The 20,652-nt window shown below is 36.4% G+C and overlaps 1 protein-coding gene across 6 annotated transcripts in view; it reads left to right on the plus strand.

The window, feature by feature from the left end:
• Positions 1–20,652, plus strand: part of LOC129748909 (breast cancer anti-estrogen resistance protein 3 homolog) — a 353,061-nt gene that overhangs the window by 239,436 nt on the left and 92,973 nt on the right. For 2 of the 6 annotated variants that reach the window (XM_055743710.1, XM_055743709.1), the window contains exon 1: positions 7,729–8,626. The exons of the other annotated variants lie outside the window; for them this stretch is intronic. The gene's annotated coding sequence lies outside the window, so the exon portion shown is untranslated. Of the gene's footprint in view, positions 1–7,728; positions 8,627–20,652 lie in introns of those variants that run through there. 6 annotated transcript variants of the gene reach the window in all.

Genomic DNA, 20,652 nt, shown 5'->3' on the forward strand with positions numbered 1-20,652 from the left:
GGTGCTGCACTGTTTTGACAGCAAGCATCGTGCGAGGTGATCTGTATTTTAGCGATGAATTGAACGATCGATGATCGGGTAGGTCCAGTAGCAATCAATAACGAAACCCGACCGCTGTACGTTCAGGTGCGAAGGGCAATCAGAAACATTCATTGAAAATGAGTGATATTCGGAACACTGATTGAGACACTGACTGATACAAGATCCAATTCGAAAATCCACTCACTCACTCACTCAAACTCAATCAATGCGACCTTGCATCGGTTCATACTGCCTGCGTACTTTCTGGCAAAGCGGCAGAAACATATGTTCATACGTACTGCCTGCGTGTTTGAATGACTATTTTAATCCTTCCCAACAACAGCAACAACAAAGCAAGATGTATCAGGCAGACAGCATTCGATCATCGATCAGTAAACGAGTGAGTGAGTGAGTGATTGAGCAAGAAAAGTTATTGACTGAAAAAAGAAACTGAAAATCAGGTAGCTCCTCACTCAGTTGAGAATTCCAACTGGAGAAGAAACATCTCTCTTTCAAATTTTATTTCTTTGATTCTCGGAGCAGCGCTGTCGAACACAATCTTTGCCCCACTGGGAGACAAACCAACCGACAATTTAGGTTTTGCTTTCGCTGTTGAAAACGTTTCAGCGTCTGAATGAGAATTCAGTGATATTCGGAACACTGCTTCGGACTATAGCACGAATGTTCGATTTCTTGAAAAAGATTATTATTTTTTTTTTATTTACATAGTATTCCGTCTCACGACATAACTTGACGAACATAATTCCTAAAATTCACTCGGTTCATGGCAACCGTTCTCCAATTTCTCGGGCACCCCACGTTCGCCAGATCACGCTCCACTTGGTCTAACCACCTCGCTCGTTGCGCCCCCGCTCGTCTTGTTCCTACCGGATTCGTAGCGAACACCTGTTTTGCAGGACAGTCGTCCGGCATTCTCGCAACATGTCCCGCCCAGCGTATCCGGCCAGCTTTCACCACCTTCTGGATACTGGGTTCGCCGTAGAGTCGCGCGAGCTCGTGGTTCATCCTTCGCCTCCACACTCCGTTCTCCTGTACGCCGCCAAAGATGGTTCTTAACACTCGTCGCTCGAATACCCCGAGTGTACGCAGGTCCTCCTCGAGCAATATCCATGTCTCGTGCCCGTAGAGAACAACCGGTCTAATAAGCGTCATATACAGATTACACTTCGTGCGAGGGCAAAGTCTTCTCGACCGCAGTTGCTTGTGGAGTCCATAGTAGGCACGACTTCCGCTGATAATTCGCCTCCGGATCTCACGGCTGGTGTCATTGTCTGCGGTCACCAGTGAGCCGAGATAGACAAAGTCTTCGACTATCTCCAGCTCGTCGCCGTCGATCGTGACCTTGTTATTACTGGACAAGCGGGTTCGGTCGGTCTCGGATCCGCAGGCCAGCATGTACTTCGTCTTGGACGTATTAATCATCAACCCAATCCTTCCTGCTTCGCGTTTCAGTTTGCGGTAGATCTCCTCCACCGCCGCAGATGATCTGCCGACTATATCAATGTCATCGGCAAAGCAGATAAGTTGACTGGATCTGTTGAAAATCGTGCCCCGCATTTCGCCTACCGCTCGTCGAATAACACCTTCTAGCGCCACGTTGAACATCATGCAGGATAGACCATCACCTTGTCGAAGCCCCCTGCGCGATTCGAATGAACTCGACAATTCACCCGAAATCCGCACACAGCACTGCGTTCCATCCATCGTCGCCTTGATCAGTCTGATTAGCTTCCCGGAAAAGCCGTTCTCGTCCATGATTTTCCATAGCTCGTTACGGTCGATCGTGTCGTGTCGTGTTTTTTTTTTTTTTTTTTTTTTTTTTTTTTTTTTTTTTTTTTTTTCTTGAAAAAGAATAAATAGTAATTCAAAACGTTGGATGAAGAACACATAAAAAGTGTTGTAGATCTTGACCGAAAGACCGAAAGCCAACATAACCTATTATTTGATTTTGTGATCTAAGAATTTCCAAGCATTTCATGTGACACCCAGTTCTCATTTCTTGACCAAAATTAGCCAGCACACCTGTATAGTCGAAAATAGGCCTCAGTTCCGTTGAACAGTATAGTAGTGTTGCCATCTATGACTTGAAATAGGAAAAAGGTTTGTTTACTGATAGACAAAATCAATATTTTTTAATGAGAAACCTACTTTCAAATTCAGACCAATATCTATGCTTCATCATGTCACATCATTTTTATACAGAAATTGAGTAGTTTGATATAGTATTATTGATTTCAAATTCCAAGTTTCAAATCTCGTAAAACCCCATGAAACCTGTTGGAATACTGAAAACCGCCTTAAATTAAAGTTATCTATTCCAATGGTTTGTAGCAGAATTAAGATTCATTTGTACATAGTAAGTTTTAAGAAATTAATAACTTTGGTAACAATTGTGGTATGCACATTGAAGTTTTCAAAAGTAGTAAGGGATCATTTTTTTTTTTGTAAATGTTGATTACTGTGGTGGAAACTACGTATTCTAAAATTTAAATATTGTGGTATTAAAATTTTCAGAGTACAGTTGAATTATATTTTAATTTTTTCTGTGGTAAAGAACACCGCAGTTGTTTTCCAAATCAATGCTCGGAAATGCCACACTGAAAAAGGAGGGAGAGGGAGAGATCTGTCAGAATTGGTTTAAAATGGCATAAAATTGGCTTTACTTGAAAATAACTGCGAGTAGAATGAATTTTTTTTTTTGTAGAAGTGAGATCGTTACGGCACATTTATTTAGGCTCTTAATTTTTCTCCTCAGATAATTTGAAACAATTCACAGTGTGAAAATTTGGACCTTATACTTATCTTATGTGAAGTTTTCTAAGAAGTTTAAATATTCCGTCAGATTTGTCCGGAGCCATCTGAATGATGAGTTATTTGCCCTAGTTTTCCCAATAAAAATCAATCATAACTTTGTGAAAATGAATTTCAGCTTAAAAAATTCTATAAAGTGTTTTTTGGGTAACATTGCAAGTTTCATGAAGATTAATAATAAATGACTTAGAAACTGCTATTTTGATCAATTTACTTTTTGAAAAGCACTCTTTTACAAAGGTGAATAACTTTTGCATACATTAGTCGATCAATCTATAATTTTGAAGGTTGTTGAACGCAATCTCAAACTTTAATTTGATGTTATACACTTTCTGTGGGTTGGTGGTTTTAGCCTTCGTAAGATGCTAGCCTAAGGTTGCCAGAACTTTTTCAGCACGTACCCGGGCTGGACAACCCGGGCCATTTTTATCTAAAAACCTGGCAAAATCCGGGCATTTGATTCCTGAATGTCCAAATCCAGGAATTACTCAACACAAATCCTGGAAAAAAAATGAATTTTTTTTTATCAGCAGTTTTCAAACCGTATTTTACGCATTCAAAAAAATTCTCATGGTTATTATTACTAAGCTTGTTCAAAAATTTTCGTTTTAGACGCATAAATAAAAAAATTTACAACAAAATTTGATTTTTTTTTCTATTTGTTTTAGCAAATAATGTGAAAAAGCCGGGCGAAATCCGGGCATTTTTTAACTGAAATCCGGGGATTTTTAACTGAAATCCGAGCATTTTTAACTGAAATCCGGGCAACCGAGCCGGGCTGGACTTTTGTCAAATTTTGTGTTAAATATCCGGGCAAACCCGGATAAAACCGAGCAATCTGGCAACCTTATGCTAGCCATCATATCATCGAAAGTTTGTACGCTTTTTTTTATTTTTTTTTTCCTTTTTTATAGGAATTTAACCCATTAAGGTCATTCTTCCTCGGTAAACGCTTAGAGTTAAGAAAAAGGAATCTCTTCAATGAAACACCAAGTTTCATTGAGATCCTGTATGTGTTTGTGTTCGTATGTTCATTTTGTTAAAATCGGTCATCATTCAAGTGAAATATAGAACAATTATTTTTGAAAATGACAGAATTTTCATAGGGGTAAAAGGAGATAAAAAAAAATGCTACTTAGTATCTTATCTTCTGAAAATTGTTCCTTTTAAGTCATGTTAAGTATTTAAAAACCTTTTAGCCCGTTTTCTTCCATTGCAATGAATCAAAGTGTTGTTTTAAGAAAAATAACTTTTTTCTGTGTTACTAAGGTAGGGTTACCATACGTACTCTTTTAAGAGTACATGTACTCTTTTTCGATCGAGAAATGAGCGTACTCTTCTTTTTGTGAAATCTTGCCGAATGTACTCTTTTTTTTATTGTTTATTTATTTATTTATTTATTCAGGTTACTTCAGGTTTCTCTACTTTGTTGAGTTTTCCAAACGATGAATTAAAATGAAAAGCATCACAAATCGATTAAAATAAAAATTTTTGGTAAAACAAGATTGCTACTTCATCAGCTGTACTTTTCTATCAATAAAATGTTTTGAATCTGAATCAGTTTTAAATTCTTGCTAGTATTTTTTGACCTTTGTACGTATTTTCTCCCGAGAAGGGTATGCCAATAGTGCATATGTAGTACATGCATTTGCACAAGCTGTATTCTTCCATATTTTCTCGTTTTACCAATTTGGAATATGATTTATTATTTAACAAATCTCTTTGCTCTTCTAGTAACTCCGTTCAATAAAATCTCTTCACAAGTGTTCAAATGTGAATCGCAAACGCATCGCTTACGGTCCCATTGCTTCTGAAATCATAGAAGAATATGGTCTACATTACATCAGTTATATCTGTTACGTCAAGCGCAAAATAAGCGTATTTTCCTTATAATGGACAAGTATTCAGTCCCTTCTATCTTTGGATTGGCAACAGAATTTTGTGGAGGTAAATGTCCGTTCATATAAAGATATTTAATTGTAAAAATTGCATCATGGTTATTCAATCATTGAAGCCGTACAAATATCGTTTCCGTGGAAAAAAAAATCAAAAAAAAATATATTTTTGTTTAGGGTTGCCAAAAGGCTTCAATATTCCCTATTAAATCAAGTTTTTGATCAAAACTTGTATCGCATGTCGACAGTCATATCTGTTTCACCTAATATATGTCACTTCTCTTGTAGTGACACATGTTCCCTTAGCTTTAGAATGGTTATAGTGTTAAGAAGAGTCAAAGCTCCTTTAATATCGTACTCTGATATTTCGTATCATACGTCAATCCTGGTTCTGGAATCCACTGCTACAGCTTCGTGCAGTGTTAATATCGCTTGTATCAAATTTGGCGTCACAGAAGCTCTTTGTAGTCGTCTAACCAGAGCACTAACTGGTCAGTTAAATAAAAATATATAAAATCAAAACTTTGTGTTCTGAATCTCCTGTATGGTTAAGCTATGATTCAGAGGTACTATTGTACCTATATTTACCTTCCACTTAGTTTGTACATGTCTCTCTTTTGCCCGACTTAATTCTTTTTAATGTATGTCAGAATTGAACAAAGGACGTTAAAAAAGTCCTTATTTCCAATATTTTGATTGAAAAAAAGCTTCATTGCTTAAAAATCCTTATGTGGACAGACTAAATGCCAACTTTGCCATTATAAAATCGTTTATTTGCCCTCATTATAGCATCCTGGTAAGAACATTTTCTGATCATTGTAAACTCAAATCTCCCGAATTTTGTAGTTGTGAATCAATAATGTATGATTCTTTTAGCTCATATATGCCTGTTTTTCGATTGCTTTTATGTACTCTCGCCTATCCTGATATAAGTGTATCTCACTCTAAGAATTTAAACTAAAATAACAATCTGTCATTTTTCACCCAATGTGGTTACAAGCTTCAATGCTTCAAAATTCCTACGTGGATCGGCTTTATGCCCTAAATATTTATTTATTTTCTAATCCTTTTATGGTTTTCAGGTTTCTCAGGTATATGATGAAATCTGTAAAAAAAAGGCTAGGCACAATTTTCCCGCTTGTTTGGATAACGTGCCGCTATCAAGCCTACCCCTTTTCTGATACCTGATACCTGAAGGTAGGGTTACCATACGTACTCTTTTAATTTTTTATTTTTTGAAAAGTCATAATTGCCAAATAAGTTACATAGCTAGCAACTAATTGTGACTATTTGAATGGCCATAAATTTCCTGGTTAATCCCGTTTCTCCTAAATATTTTGAAATATGATTTCAACGTACTCTTTTTGGCGTTGAAGGATATGGTAACCCTATTACTAAGGTCAAAGTACACCTCACTGCGAAGATTCCGGCCAAATCCGACAGCAAATTTGAGTTTTATTAGACAATTTCACGTAAGATGAGTATTATTTCAGGTCCGTAAATCTGCGGATTCGACTTTTTAGGGATTTTTGGGCCTAATTTTCCCGTTGTGTTTCAGGATTTTAAAATTTTGTAAGTTTTAAAGAATGAATTTTGGTCGTGTTTTCATTTTTCAAACACATGATCTCGATGAATTTATCTGTTATTTTGTTAGAGGGCCTTAACTTTGTTTTTTGAAACTTCAATTATGAATTTTATTTAGAAAAATTTATTAAAGCATAAACAAATTAGGTGATTTTTACGTTTTACTTGAAAGATGTCAAAAGTTGCCAGTGTTGGAGCATTTAATGAAAAAAAAAATTCCATCTCAATAGTCTCAAAAAATTTTTTATTTGAAAATGAGAAATATAGACAAAGTCCGTGACATCTTTGAAAATTTGAAAAAAAAGCTGTAATTTACTTTACTCTAAAAGTTCATAAATCAATTTTCAAACGACTTCTTTAGACTCCTGGACCTGAGAAATTCAATGTCACTCAGTCTGCTACGCACGTTTGAGCGGTCTGATGTGCAACTTTGCAATCAAAGGGGTTTTTGAGGAGACAGGCATTCTCTTGAAATTTTAAATACCGCCCTGGCAAATCATAAATTCTTGAAAATTTGTCGGCAAAAACACATTTAAATTTAGCTGAAAAATTTCCCTCGAGCCGTTGCCAAGTATAATGTTTTTACTGGAATTTGCCCGAAGTCAGCCTTGACATAGGTTTCATCGTCCATCAGAATACATCGTCGAACTTGGTCTACCTTGTCTTATAGCTTCCGAAAACGGATTTTGGCCACACTATTTGGCTGTTTTCTAGCTCGAGACGACTTGATTCCTTCCCGGAGTCGAATTCCCCTCACGGTACTATGTGCAGCACCGAATGTTCTGGCCAAATCACGGTCCGGCATTTTGGAATCCCTTTTAATCGTCTTCAAAATCTAACCATGCAGTTTCCGGTCGACAGTTCCACTTCGAGGATTGGCTTGAGGCTTCCGAATCATTGTCAATGTTTCCTTATACCGTTTGATAACGCGCCATACGGTATTTCTGGAAAAATTTCAGCTGTTCAGCACAATGGATTTTCCAAATAACTGTGCACAATTTTTTCCCTTCTTTCGGCTTCCATGTTGATTGTTTACAAACTACATTCGATTTGCGAAATGTAAAAAATACATACGTGAAGCTGACAAAGTTCCACGCACGTGGGCGCCAAGAACTTTCAAATCCGTCCACCAGGAGAGCCACAATTAGCATTAGATGTTATAACACATTACAATAAACAACAAGTTTTATATAAAACAACCGAGAAAGTGCAACACAACTTGAGAACTACAGCGTTTCCAAATTATCCTTAAAACCACCCACCGAATCCGCCTCCCACCCACCGATAGTCCTCTCTTGGCCATGTTGCAGGGTGAGTTCCTCATGCTCGCCGAGCTGCAGCCACGATAAAGTCCTAAAACAGGGATTGGATACACGCACTCCGGGACTCCGCCAGGATTCGATCGGCACGGTGCCAGTCCAGAAGTGTGCACTCTCGCGTCCGGTTCGGTCCCGTGTGGATGTCGTCGTCGCAGAACGTTCCTGCTGCTCCTTGTTCGGGTTTCTTTTTTTTCCTGCTCGGTGCTACCTAATCTTTCCTGCCTCTTGTTGGATTGTTGGTTGTTGTGTGTGTGGCTCTCGGGTGATGGAGTGTGGAAAAAATCTTTTCCGAGGGTATCCATTTTCCATTCTTGACTTCTTGTGTGTGAAATATTGAAGCTTATTGCACCTTTAGGAATTGGGTGAACGGTGCTCGTCATTTCGTGGTTGTTTACTGGGCATCGATAGTGTGATTTTTGTTAAAAATATGGCTGATAACCTGGGCCCTCGGGCAGAAGTGTACGCGTAATATTCTATTTTGCCAGTGCTGAAAAGTGGGTGGGAAAGCTTGATCCCGAAAGAAGAAACCAGGCGCAGTGAAAAAAGTGAATCCCGTAAAATTGGCTAAAGGATACAACAATTGCCTAACCAGTGCTGAATGGTGAATCGGAAAAGGCGTTTTCTGAATTATTAATGGATATCGTGTGTTTTGTCTTGTCTGTAGAAGTCGTGAAAGGATGAATGTTGAATCGTGATTGCTACTTTCGTTTAGCTAACTCTAGATGAAAAAGGCTCTAAGTGAAAGCGCCCGTTCCAGTACGGTAGAGAAGCATCCCTCAAGGCAGCATCTTTTCTGATGAAAAATCTTTATTTAAAAGGATAAACCCTCAATCATAAAGCTGAGAATCACACCGGAAAAGGTTCAAAGTTAAGGCTGAAAACCACATTTTCAGTTCCCCCACAAAGGACCCATCTTCTGGGGCATATCGAAAGCAGCAAAGGAAATATTTAACCAAACTTCAGCGATGATTTAAGGTGTGTATTTGTGATTTTTCACTTCTTTTCATGTTTTTCCTCCTCGAGAGAAAGGAAAGGTGGTGGCGCAACATTGTTCTCTGTGCTGGCTGCCTAGCAGTCGCCGTCACTTTCCGCCGCTATTCCTTTTCAGAAGTTTCTCAATGAAAAAGGGTGAGTTACTTACTACACGCCCGCTCGAGGGTGGCAGTAATTTTCCACGGGAGGGCGCCGGAAGACTGGACGTAGTTTTTCACAACTTCTAGAGGTACTCTCTTCCGGAGAGATCGAGTGAGTGTCTTACACTAACATCGAATGTTCTCTGAGAAAAAAACGCCCCGACAAATTGAGTGTGGTTATGTTATCTCAACAACATGGAACTCAGAGTCACGTTAGCAACCACCACCCCCTGGTTGTTATGTTGATTGGGTAAAGTTTTATTACGATCTCGTGGCTCGCTTTATTTTGTTTGTTTTTGTATTTTAGCTTTCGGAGCCCTTTTTCGTGGATGCACCATGTTGATTCATTGGCATCTTGCGAAGTAGATGGATTAACGCTAGACAAAGTTTTTGATGGGCTTTTTGGAATTGTGATTAATCCTGTGTTTTGCATAGAACAGATTATACATATGTAAGTTTTGATCTAACTGAAGGCATCGAATTATAAACATATGTACAGATATAGAAGAAATCCACAAGGACATGACAAGTTCCCTAAGCTTATCTGTGATTTAATTAAGCATATAAAGTAAGTTAAAACTTAATACACAAGATGGATGTAAGGGACTTGCTGCTAAAAATTAAAAATCAGTAAGCACTAACAAATTGAATGGTTTACAGAAGTGTGGGGTAAGGAGCCTATGTTGCAACTCTTCATTTGGATGACGTTTTTCGCGCTCGAAAACTAATATTGCAATGTTTCTAGCTGCGAGTGCCAACGATAATAAATGTTAAAGATAATTAGTGTTAATAAGTGTTAAGGGCCCATTCAAATATTACGCAACACGTTTAGGAGGGGAGGGGGGGGGGTTGTTTTGTTTCGGTTTGTGAATTTCGAATAGAAAATCTGAAACAAATGTGTTACGGAGGAGGGAGGGGGGTCGAAAGTCAGCGAAAATTGTGTTACGTAATATTTCAACGGCCTCTTACAAACATATCAGAAAATTGACTTGCCTCCGGTGTAATTTAGTCTTATTCAAATCCCTCAAGACCTGAGCCATTTCATTTTACGATTCTATATGATATTCATGAATTGAAACTAATTTTTAATTGTAGATTTCGATTTGTAATTCAGTTTAATTTTTTGTATTGAAACTAAAATCTTGCCACACAAAAACCCATCCTCATGTTTAAAATGGGTTGTTGCTTAGAAGTGTAACTTAACAGGATCGAAATTCGAAACCAACCATTATTTGTACTTCAGCATTCATCAATCCAATACTAATTTTACACATCACAAGATGGTTGCCATGTGACAGATGTTCAATACTCATGATAGTCAACAGATCACTTTGATTATAAAAAAAAGTTACACATTTTTTTTCCTTTCTTTAAATACAACTAGTTTATTAAAGGCCTTTTATTTTACTAAAATTCAATGTGCCGAGTGTATACGTTTTACAACGTTAGTAGGGAACGGGGCCGTTTCCAAAATTTTGTGCAAATATGAATTCTTTAAAAATTCAGTCACAATAAGAGTTGCCAACTGTTTTTCGATATAGTCTGGAAGATCTTGAAAAAAATTCTGAAAATTTCTGAAAAAGTCTGGATAGCTTGCTTTTGGGAAGGCGAACCCCTTTTTTTGGTCGCCAGATCCCAATGTTGCAGATGAGCACTAATCGTTTGTTTCTAACACTATCAGTTACGTGTTCTGTTTGGCTTTCAGTTTAACATACATCTTCGAAGAATTTGTCATAACTCATAGCTTTGAACCACTGCATTCAAAATTCATAAATTCTAAGCATTTTCTGCCATATTATACCATGACCATTTTAATTTTCATAGTTTCTTAGAACAATTTATGTCCTCAGCGAAAAATCTGGAAGAAATGTCAAAAGTCTGGAAGTCTGGAATCCTGAAAAAAATGTCTGGCAAAAATGTCTGGAAGATCCAGAAAAAATCTGGAAGGTTGACATCACTGGAGCCACAATCGTATTTTGTGTTTTTTATTCTTCTGAATGCTAAACTCCATATTCAAAAAAGTTTTGATCAATTACTCAAGTCCACAAAATTCACATTTTTCCGAGATGCAAATAATGTAAGAGTTGGTTTTGATTAATTTGGATGCGGGATCAAAATATTTTTTGTTTAAAAGCTTTTAAAAATAGGTAAAGTCATTGAAGAAATTTAATTTTTAATTTTCTTGACAAAACTTTAAAACATAAACAAAAATCATAACGAAGGTTTCAAATCAATTATCAACTTTCCCCAAGATCGCCTGTAATTTTAATTTTGAAGAAAGAATTTATAGAAGTCTTCAACTAGTTCAATTTATTCCATGTAAACCAAATTCAATTGCAGATATCTTTAAGGAAAAAATCTAATTCAGGTTTCAAAAAATTTGTTCAATGGATTAAAACCTGTTTTTGTAAATTTCTTCAGTAGTGTCTGAAATGCTTGTATCTTTCCAATTTAACAAAAAACTACAGAAATTCCCCTTTTTCAGATCATTCATCATCATCATCAAAATTATCATCATCATTATTCCTACATTAAATGAAGTATAATAGTTCTTAAGTTCCCTCCTAAGATGGTGAATAGAGCTTATATTCGAAGTATAGATGATAAACATTATAAATTTATTCTATTTAACCTGTTCTTTTTGGGATGGAGTCATTTTACAAACATGATGAGGGCCCAAGTATCACATATTGAGACAACTAGCATGAGGAAGTTTTATTATGGTTTATTATGGCATTTTTTTGTGCTTATGACGTTTTAATTATGGTCATGCAAAATGCTTATATTCTTGTTTCGGCCATATGTTTTCAGATAGTTTTGAAAACGCTGTTTTAGTTTTTTTGAACGCTCTGTTTAAAATATAATAAAACACAAACTTAGAAGTTTGCTCTAAGCTTTCTTTTGCATTTTTATTAATAGCAATCAGTGCTTGATTATTAAACCGCCATAAAACTTAGTGACAGTTCTTGATCTAAATGTCAAAACAGGACACGCTCAGATTAGAAAGTACATATTTGCATTGGAATTCCCATTTTTACACATTTTTTTAAAAGTTATGTGTGTTGGTTTTGAGTTTAAAATAAAATATATAAAAATCTTTGAAAACTTCAAATTTCCGGAAGCAGTATGAATATCTCTACAATATGAGTGTTGATTAAAACGGCCCAAATAGTAGGAAAAAAATTTGTTGCTTGACGCCATAATTAACCCAATCGAATTTTGCTTTCATACGCTCTCTTGGATTAAGCCATTTTACCCAATGACCATATTGTGGAAATTTCATGTGATTTTCAGTGATTTAAATCATTTTGATTATCAGTTCAAGCCGCCATCTTGGATTTCAAAATGGCGTCCATAGCGAAATTTGACTTCTTCTTGCTTAGCCCTTTCACCAAATACCCATATTGTGAGCCTTCATGCGGTTTTCAATGATTAACAGCATTTTAAAATTCAGTGGAAGCCACCATCTTGGATTTCATGATGTCGTCGGATAGCGAAATTCAACTTCTACTAGTTTAGCTATTTCTCCCAATACTCATATTTTGGGGGTTTCATTTGATTTCCAGTGATAAACAGCTTTTCAAAGTTCAGCGGAAGCCGCCATCTTGGATTTCAAGATGACGTCTGAAAGGAAAAATTCGATTTCTTCTAGTTTAGCCCTTTCACTCAATACCCATATAATAGTAGTTTAATGCGACTTTTTGTCATTTACAGCATTTAAAGTTGAGCGGAAGCCGCCATCTTGGATTTCAAGATGGCTTCAGATAGCGAATCTCAACGTCTGCGATTTTATGTCATTTACAACATTTCAATGTTCAGCGGGAGCCGCCATCTTGGATTTTAACATGGTGTCAGACAATGAAATTCCACTTCAACTCATGGTTTATTCCACGGGTCCACGGGTTTTCACGGGTGACAACCAATTCCGTTTCATTCAAAAAGTCTGTTCTAATTTACTGTACTAATGATTAACGACTCATAAATAAGGAACTCATCATAAGCGTGTTAATGGTTTGCTTGCAAGAGAAACGTCAAATTTTAGCTTTTTATATGGCTTAAACCATTATAAAACCAAATTAGTCATTTATCTGACCATTTAAAAGCATTAAAGCATTGAATTGACTAACGCCATGATGGTTGCAAAATAGAAGGACATAGAATTACGCCATTTGGATAGATTCACAATGCAAGTATTTGAAAATATTTTTTTAGACCTGTTTTCCATCAATTCCATCATGATTGACCATCAGTTTTGACGAGGAGCATTTATTTTAAGATACTTTTTCATACACATTTCACCTAAAATCTTTACTGGCAGTTGAAAAGATGCTCATAATATGGTTACAACATTGGTGTTTTGACTATTAGTTTTACCAGATCATAACCCAATAATGTAATTATCATTCATCAACCGTCATGGTTGCTGGAAAAAATATATAGAAAAAACTCCGAGAACTCACAGAATCGAAAAAAAAACAAAGATTGCTTAGATGTTTATTAATAAACATGATAATTTTATCGAGGTTTAAAAAATTGGTCATGATGAAGTTTCTAGGATAGATTTAAGCTTTATTAGAGTTCTGGTGATGTTTTAGAATACGCTTCAGCTTTTTAACAAGATTTATGCTTAAGTCCTAATGAAATTTTACGTACCATAATAAAACTAAATCTATTACTTGGGGGCATTCAAAAACACTCTCTTATTCCACATACTTTGTCTAGATATCGAATAACTGACCAATAAGACTTGGTAGGCTGTGCTCGAAAGTGACGGGAGTGTTTGTTTTTGTGCAAAAGAATTTCGTTTTTTTTGCAAATCAAATTTGACCTATAAATTGATTTATTGGAAGAAGAACATAGGTTGTCCGGTAAAAATGTTGTTATATTAGCCCAGCAAACATTTAAGAGGGTATATCGCAGGAACAACAGAATTATTCAAACGAATATACCAGATGAAAAGATTGTATTAAACTTACCAAAATAGCATATAGCTATAAAAGTGGAGGCGATATATCTACAATGACAAGATTTTAACGATTCGATTTCCCCACAAAATGCAAAATATACAATTTGAAGTAATTTGAGTAAAACGAAAAAAAAATTTCCCCTACCGAGATTTGAACTCCAGCGTCCGAGTTGTCTGTCCGGTATCTTACCACGATGCCAACTCATCAGTTAAAATGACTTGCGCTATAGCTCTATATGTAAGATTTTCTGTTCACGAACCGGTCAAAGGAAGAAAGAAGGAAGGATCGCCCATTTATCGTAAATCAGTTTGCTCAAATCGTAAATGTCGAATTAGCGTGTTCTCAACTATTTGGGGACATATTTACGAATTGACTAAACTGCTATCCGATTCAACTTTTTTTGGGCAAAGCTTGTCGTAAATGAATGGTAGAAAATCACTCAATACCAACTTGTTTACGATGGTTATTGAAAATGTCTTAATATTCGATTTGGATTATCATTTCTATTACGATTTCATGTTAGCTGGGAGAACCCCATTTGATCTGATTCAAACCGTGAGAAGAATACCTGGATGGAGTGTTAGCCAGCCGATGCGGATTTTGCTGCTTTAAAATTGGTGAGCTCGTTCCTTACACTATGTTTAATTACCACCTGCAATTCCGACTTGATATGAATCAATGTGAAACGCAAATAATGTTGTGAAATGTTTCATGTTGTGTATGAAAGTGATAAAAGAACACATAAAGATTCTAAATCGGAAACGAAAGTAATAAATTAGCGATCGTCGGTTTTAGAAAGTTTTGTTTTTTTTTTCTTTTCCATGCTTTTGCCATACTGCAATCTGGTAATTCTAAGCTTGCTGCGCTCATATCTGTATGCTGCTTCTCAAATTTTAAACAGTAGGGGAGAATGAGGATACTTGATCCCTGGGGATACTTGATTCCTTAGCTATATCTCGAAACTGGAATGTCTTACAAAGATCAAATGTTCTAGAAAAATGTGCCAAAATGAGCAAAATGGCATTGCTTGTAGTTTAAAAAATTTCAACAAAATAATTGTTTGAGTAATTGAACTTTGTTTGAAAAATTTCACAAAATGTAACTTGAAGATCTTTTTTCATCACTTTAAAATGTTCCTTACATGGGAAAATCATGTAAAAAATATTTGTTCCAATATATCAATCGTTCGAGCGTAAAATGAACTTCATAATGCCATATTTTCAAAGTAATGGAAAACTCTCAACTTTTTTCAGAAAAAGTTTTCTAAAATGTTGATTATGGGTACAATTGATCCCCTAGAGTTGGGTACAATTGATCCCCCCTTCCAAACGGCGTATTCTTCTTCTGAATTGATCGATATGATTGCTGATTACGAAATTGCTAATATTTATCCAAAAACTAATATTTATCAAACAATTGTCTGAAGAAAAGAGCAAAAATAATTAATTTTCTCTTAATTAAAAAAAAATGGCGCCTTTAAGTATGCAATGTTATTAGCGTTGAGACAAAGTTATAGAATTTTCTTCTTAAGTCTGCTATAAATTGTGAAATGAGAACAAACATGACCAAAATAGTCAATTAACATTCTATGTTGGGGTTTTGTTTGATTTTTATACAAGGATTAGAACTTCCTGAATAAAAGATCAAGTCTCCTTAAAAAGGGATCAAGTCTCCCATAACTTTAGAAAAATCGCAATTTTTTTTACTCCCACGAAAATGCTTCTGGTTCATCAACGGGTTCAAGTATCGTTCTAATTTTTGGAGCATAGAAACTTGAAGTTACAAGCTGTCAGAAAATGTCAAAGTCGACGAGTTGCTGAATTTTTCCAAAAAGATATGATGAAAATAAGAAAAGGGGATCAAGTATCCCCACTCTCCCCTATAGATTTAGAAACCTCTGGTGACATAATAAGAATATTTCATTATTTAGCATTGTATTATGTGTATAGCACCAAACCGAATAGCGACAGTAGGACTAGCGACGCTTTTTTACTAGCGAGATTCCTGTCATTCGCAGGTTTGTTATTCTTTTTTCAGTCCAGTAGGCGATTTCAATGTAGTATTGAACATTGTTTACGTTATTTACTGTACAATTTTCCTAGGCCATCAACAGCATGCTTCAAGTCTCCTAGGAAACTCGCAATGCGTCGTTAAGAATTTCAACGTCGCGACGTATGCGACATGTCGCTAGTAAGCAAAGCTGCTATGATTATTAGCGCTCATATTTTGGATTTTTTCTGTATGCATAATATATAATTTAATTTCAAAAGACAAATGAACTGCAATAACATGCTTGAGTTCCTTTAAAAACAGGGAAAATAACTATTATGAAATGGAATTGCAGATGGTATGAAGGTAAATATAAAACAATATTATGAATTTGTTATATAATAAAATAGCTTAACTCTATTATGGGGTTGAGTGGGGGGTAGGACAGGACATTAAACGATCGGAAGACTGATATACAATGGATTGTGGGTTCAAGCCAGCCGGAATATCTCGGCAAATTTCGAATCATGGGTACACCCAAAATTCAGCCTCTGTGCCAATGGCGTGTAGTCAATTACATAGCATCATTGGTACAAGAAGATAACGCGATCGGTGCTGATTCGATTTGCTCCCACCGGCATTAATCTCCCAAGTTAACCGAATTGCGTATGTCTGAAGGAAACAAAATAAAAACGCTTTCACGTCCCTCCCTATCGCATCACAAGACGAAGAAGGATGGAAATAAATACCGGCCAACACCAGGCAGCCAGCGAACCGAGCACTGTGCGTGTGAATGTAGCAAAAGCAACAACAAAAACATCCTTCTAATTCAATCCCTTCAATCCACAGGCAAACAACCACGGCCGAGCTGTGCGTGTGTATGCAGTAAAAGCAACAACAAAAAAAACATTCCTTCAATTCAATTCGCCGGCAAACAACCACGGCTAAGCTGTGCGTGTGTATGTAGCAAAAGCAACAAGAATATATTCCTTCAATTCACCGGCAAACAAGCACCGGCTAAGCTGCCCGGCTTTAGCAGCTGTGTATATGTAGCGTGTGTATGTAATAGCAGGCAGTAAGCAAAGCACAGTTCTCATTCAATGGGTTTCCCGTTTCCTCCACTCCCGTTCCCTTTCCCGTTTCCATCGCAAGACAAATGAATACCTTGAAAGGAGGCCAAACGCCGGGAAGCCACTGTCGTGCGTTTCTTTTGTGATTGATCGGTGGCAGAATGCCTATGACAAATATCCCTCTTCCTGCATGAAGCTCAAATAGTTCACTGGTTAAGATGTCGGTCTGGCAAGACCATTTGGTTAGTGATGTGAGTTCGATTCTCCCTACGGGCGCTGTGGTTTATATTTTTATTTTCTTGTTTCTGGGATGAATTATCCAATAGGAACGAAATCCCATAAAATGTTTTTCTTGTTTTGCTTGAATGTAGTGGTCATGCATCATTTTAGTTGGGAGTCGAGTCCTTATGCCAGTTACGGTTTTTCAAACATATCATCTTCGGCACAGTGCACATTTCAGCGCATTATCGGCACAGAGATGTGCTAAATAGGCATTGGATTTCTGCAACCTCTTCTATGGGTGTAGGTAGGGTACTCAGGTACCTTTTCAGGATTCTTCATTTGTTTCGAACAGTTGGAAGGGAGTAAGATGAGTTCAACCTGTCCCAAACCAGTGGTAACGGACCCCTTGGTAGTGCTGCAATTATTGTTAATGAGTTAAGCATGAAAAATATTTGAATGTGCGATCGAGACTTCCCGTACCGCCTCGGGTCGAAAGACCTATCAGCCACTGGTGGGTTCTCATACATACACACATACATACATACATACATACATACATACATACATACATACATATCGAATAACTGACCAATGAATCGAGTGATCAATTCTATTTTTTGGATCAATTTGCTGATATGGTGATTCTGGTGCTTCTCGCATCCATTTCCTATGGAGTCACCAGGCGGATGTTGCACCAATAACTTTTATGAGATTGGGGCCAGCATTGCCCAATCGTTATGACACCTCCAGTAATCAGAACCTGGACTAATAGAATATTTATCAACTTTGTTCGTTCATCCAAAACAATAGTCGAGAGAAGTTTTGTTAATGAAAATCTTGTGACTACACTGCACCATGTTTGCAGATTGTATTATTTTGAAAGGGATCATATGACGCCTCTATGTTTAATATTTATAGTTTCTTTAGAATAAACCATCTCTAACTTTCTTATATTATCGCTGAATCCTTCTAATACACATTTTTCACTACCATTCTTGAAAGTTATGGTTCGAAACGAAAACTATATGAATGAAAAAAAACTTAAACATGAATTATCAGCTGGTACCGCAAATCAAATTTTTGAAGGTTTTATACATTGTTTGTTCAATTAATTTTATTGTTGTTGTTGTTGTTGTTGTTAATAATTTTATTGAAAAAAAAAACAGTCTTCAGAATACAGAGCTTCCTACCTCATCTTGAGGCAGCTCTTCCTATGCCATATATCAGGGGTCGGGGAACTTTTTGAATCATTACCCCAAAACATTTTTTTTGTGTTTGATATTACCCCTTGACGAAGAGAAAAAAAACGCATCCGTAAACACGAAGCGAGCTCTCAAAGCGTGTTATTTGAATGCCTCATCGGGAAATATTCATTTCTGCATACGTCGCTAAATTCTTTACTTTCGAAATAAAACCAACAAATTCATAAAATTTTGAAAATGAAAATATACACTTTTCACTGACAAAATATTCACTGTTACCCCCCAGAATTTCACTTTTACCCTATTTGGGGTAATTTACCCCGGTTCCCCGACCGCTGCCATATATGCTAGTTGTGATAGACTTGCCTTTTATTGTCCCTTTCTTCTTCCTTTTTTCCTTTTCAAAGCCTTAAGTTAAGTTATCAATTTGAAATCACAAAAAAATCACTAAAAAAACCTGAAGAAACAAGCCAGTTTTTGCTTTTTTCATCGTAGTCTTCGTGAAGATCGACAGTTTAGGTTGTTCTTCATCAAAACAGTTTTTATAGCAATCTAAAACAATTTTTCAAAATGGTCGGATTCAACGGAAAATTATTTCTGAAAAATATAATATTTTTGTGAATTAACCATTGAGAGTGTTTTTAAACGAAAATGGAACAGAAAGATCCGAGTCCTGTTGCGAAACAGTGTGGTTTTCAGGATCAAGTATTATATAGGCGCTGTATTCACCGGGGATTCACTTTTAACAGCATTCATGGCATGTTGGACATGCTGAGAACTGTTTGACAGACAATTGCATTTGCCAAGGTCTATTGAAGGCATATGTAGGATCAAACCAATGATTTTTTTTAAATACCTGGTCAAACTTAAGTGTCCGTCTTACCCGACCTAGCAACTTTTTTTTATTTAAACGTTAGTTGCTCAAGCCCGTCGCCCAAAATTCGCTGGTTTTCCTCGGTGGAAATTTCCAAAAATGTTACGAATTATGGACTATTACAAAATTACAGCAATTCTCAAAAGTATTCTCAGAGCATTTGTTTGTTTTGTTTACTATTATGAGACCTTCCTTCATGATCTCAAAAGAGCTCATATACCTACTCAGGAAAAATGTTCCCATTATAATATTTGTGCTAAACATTGTAGTTTTTGAAATATTGAAGGTGTACAGTGTACATACGCTGGTGGTTAAAACATTTGTAAGATGCTAGAAGTACGCCTTAGTGATAAGTCAAAAAGATCTTTCCAAAGAAACATGAAGTTTCACTGAGATCCTTTGTATATGTGTGTGTTCGTTTTTTTTTAACAAAAATCCTTTTAAATAAACATGTGTAAAAAAATATCACTATCCAATTTGGAAGGAAACCAAAATTTTAAGTTTCTTTGATTTTCGTTTTCCATGATTTGTAAACTTCTCTAAGTTTCTTAATATTTCGTTGAAATGATACTGGGTCCAAATTAGAATGCTTCAAATGAAATATCCAAACGAAACATAAAACTTGATTACTGCGTCCCTAGGTCAAGTGTGGCTCAAAAAATAAAAGGCAGCAATTAATTTTTGTTTCTCAAATGGACGCAGGGGTCCACTCAATACCGCTTGCCGTTACAAAAAGAAGGAAAGTAGGAGCAGGATTTACATGAAAGGACCATTGCACGAATGACGATTACCGCAAGCCTGTGGAGGGAAGTAACATCGTTCATTTGAAGAGAGTTCTTCAGGGAATGAGAGGAAAGCCAAAATTTTAAGGATAGCTTAGCGTTATTGAAACAGAAAAAAAACCGGACTAGTGGCGCGATTCCTGCATCGGGAGTTTAAAGCGATAGAAAATGCTGATGTTCCCCATGAAGTTTCCCGTTCAAAATTTCTTAAGCTCAGTGGGAGACTTTTGATTATCTTTTCTTTCTTTTGCTGCTTCCCCTTTCGAAAGTCTTGATCGAAAATTTCGTTTAAAATATATTAGAATGGCTAGAAATCCAAATTGAAACAAACGAGTTGCAATGCAATGGGAATGAATTTGAATCTTTAAAATGTGTGTTTAAATAACAAATTTTAGGAATATTGATAAATGAGTTGTTCTCCAGCGTAATAATCTAGAAAAAAAAATCTATTTTATTCACTAAATTGAAACAAAAACAATGCAACTGTGTCTCTTATCCATTTCTGATTTCGTTCCGTTTGGCAAAGTGCATCGTGGGAAAAATGAAACTAGTTCCTATCCACTGACTTGCAAAAGATGCATGATCTAATCTTGACTTATGACGATTCAGAGCGGGAAAAAGCGAAGGTTGGCTCATATATTGAAATATTTTAAGTTTTCATATTTTTTTTCCATCATCATCCTTCTTCGCTTTTTCACTTTTTGGGGCAGCAGCCAACGGAAAAGATGATTTTCCTCCGGATTATTTTGCATCATCTTCTAT

The sequence above is a fragment of the Uranotaenia lowii genome, chromosome 2 (assembly GCF_029784155.1).
Source record: "Uranotaenia lowii strain MFRU-FL chromosome 2, ASM2978415v1, whole genome shotgun sequence".
In the NCBI taxonomy this organism is placed as follows: Eukaryota; Metazoa; Arthropoda; class Insecta; order Diptera; family Culicidae; genus Uranotaenia; species Uranotaenia lowii.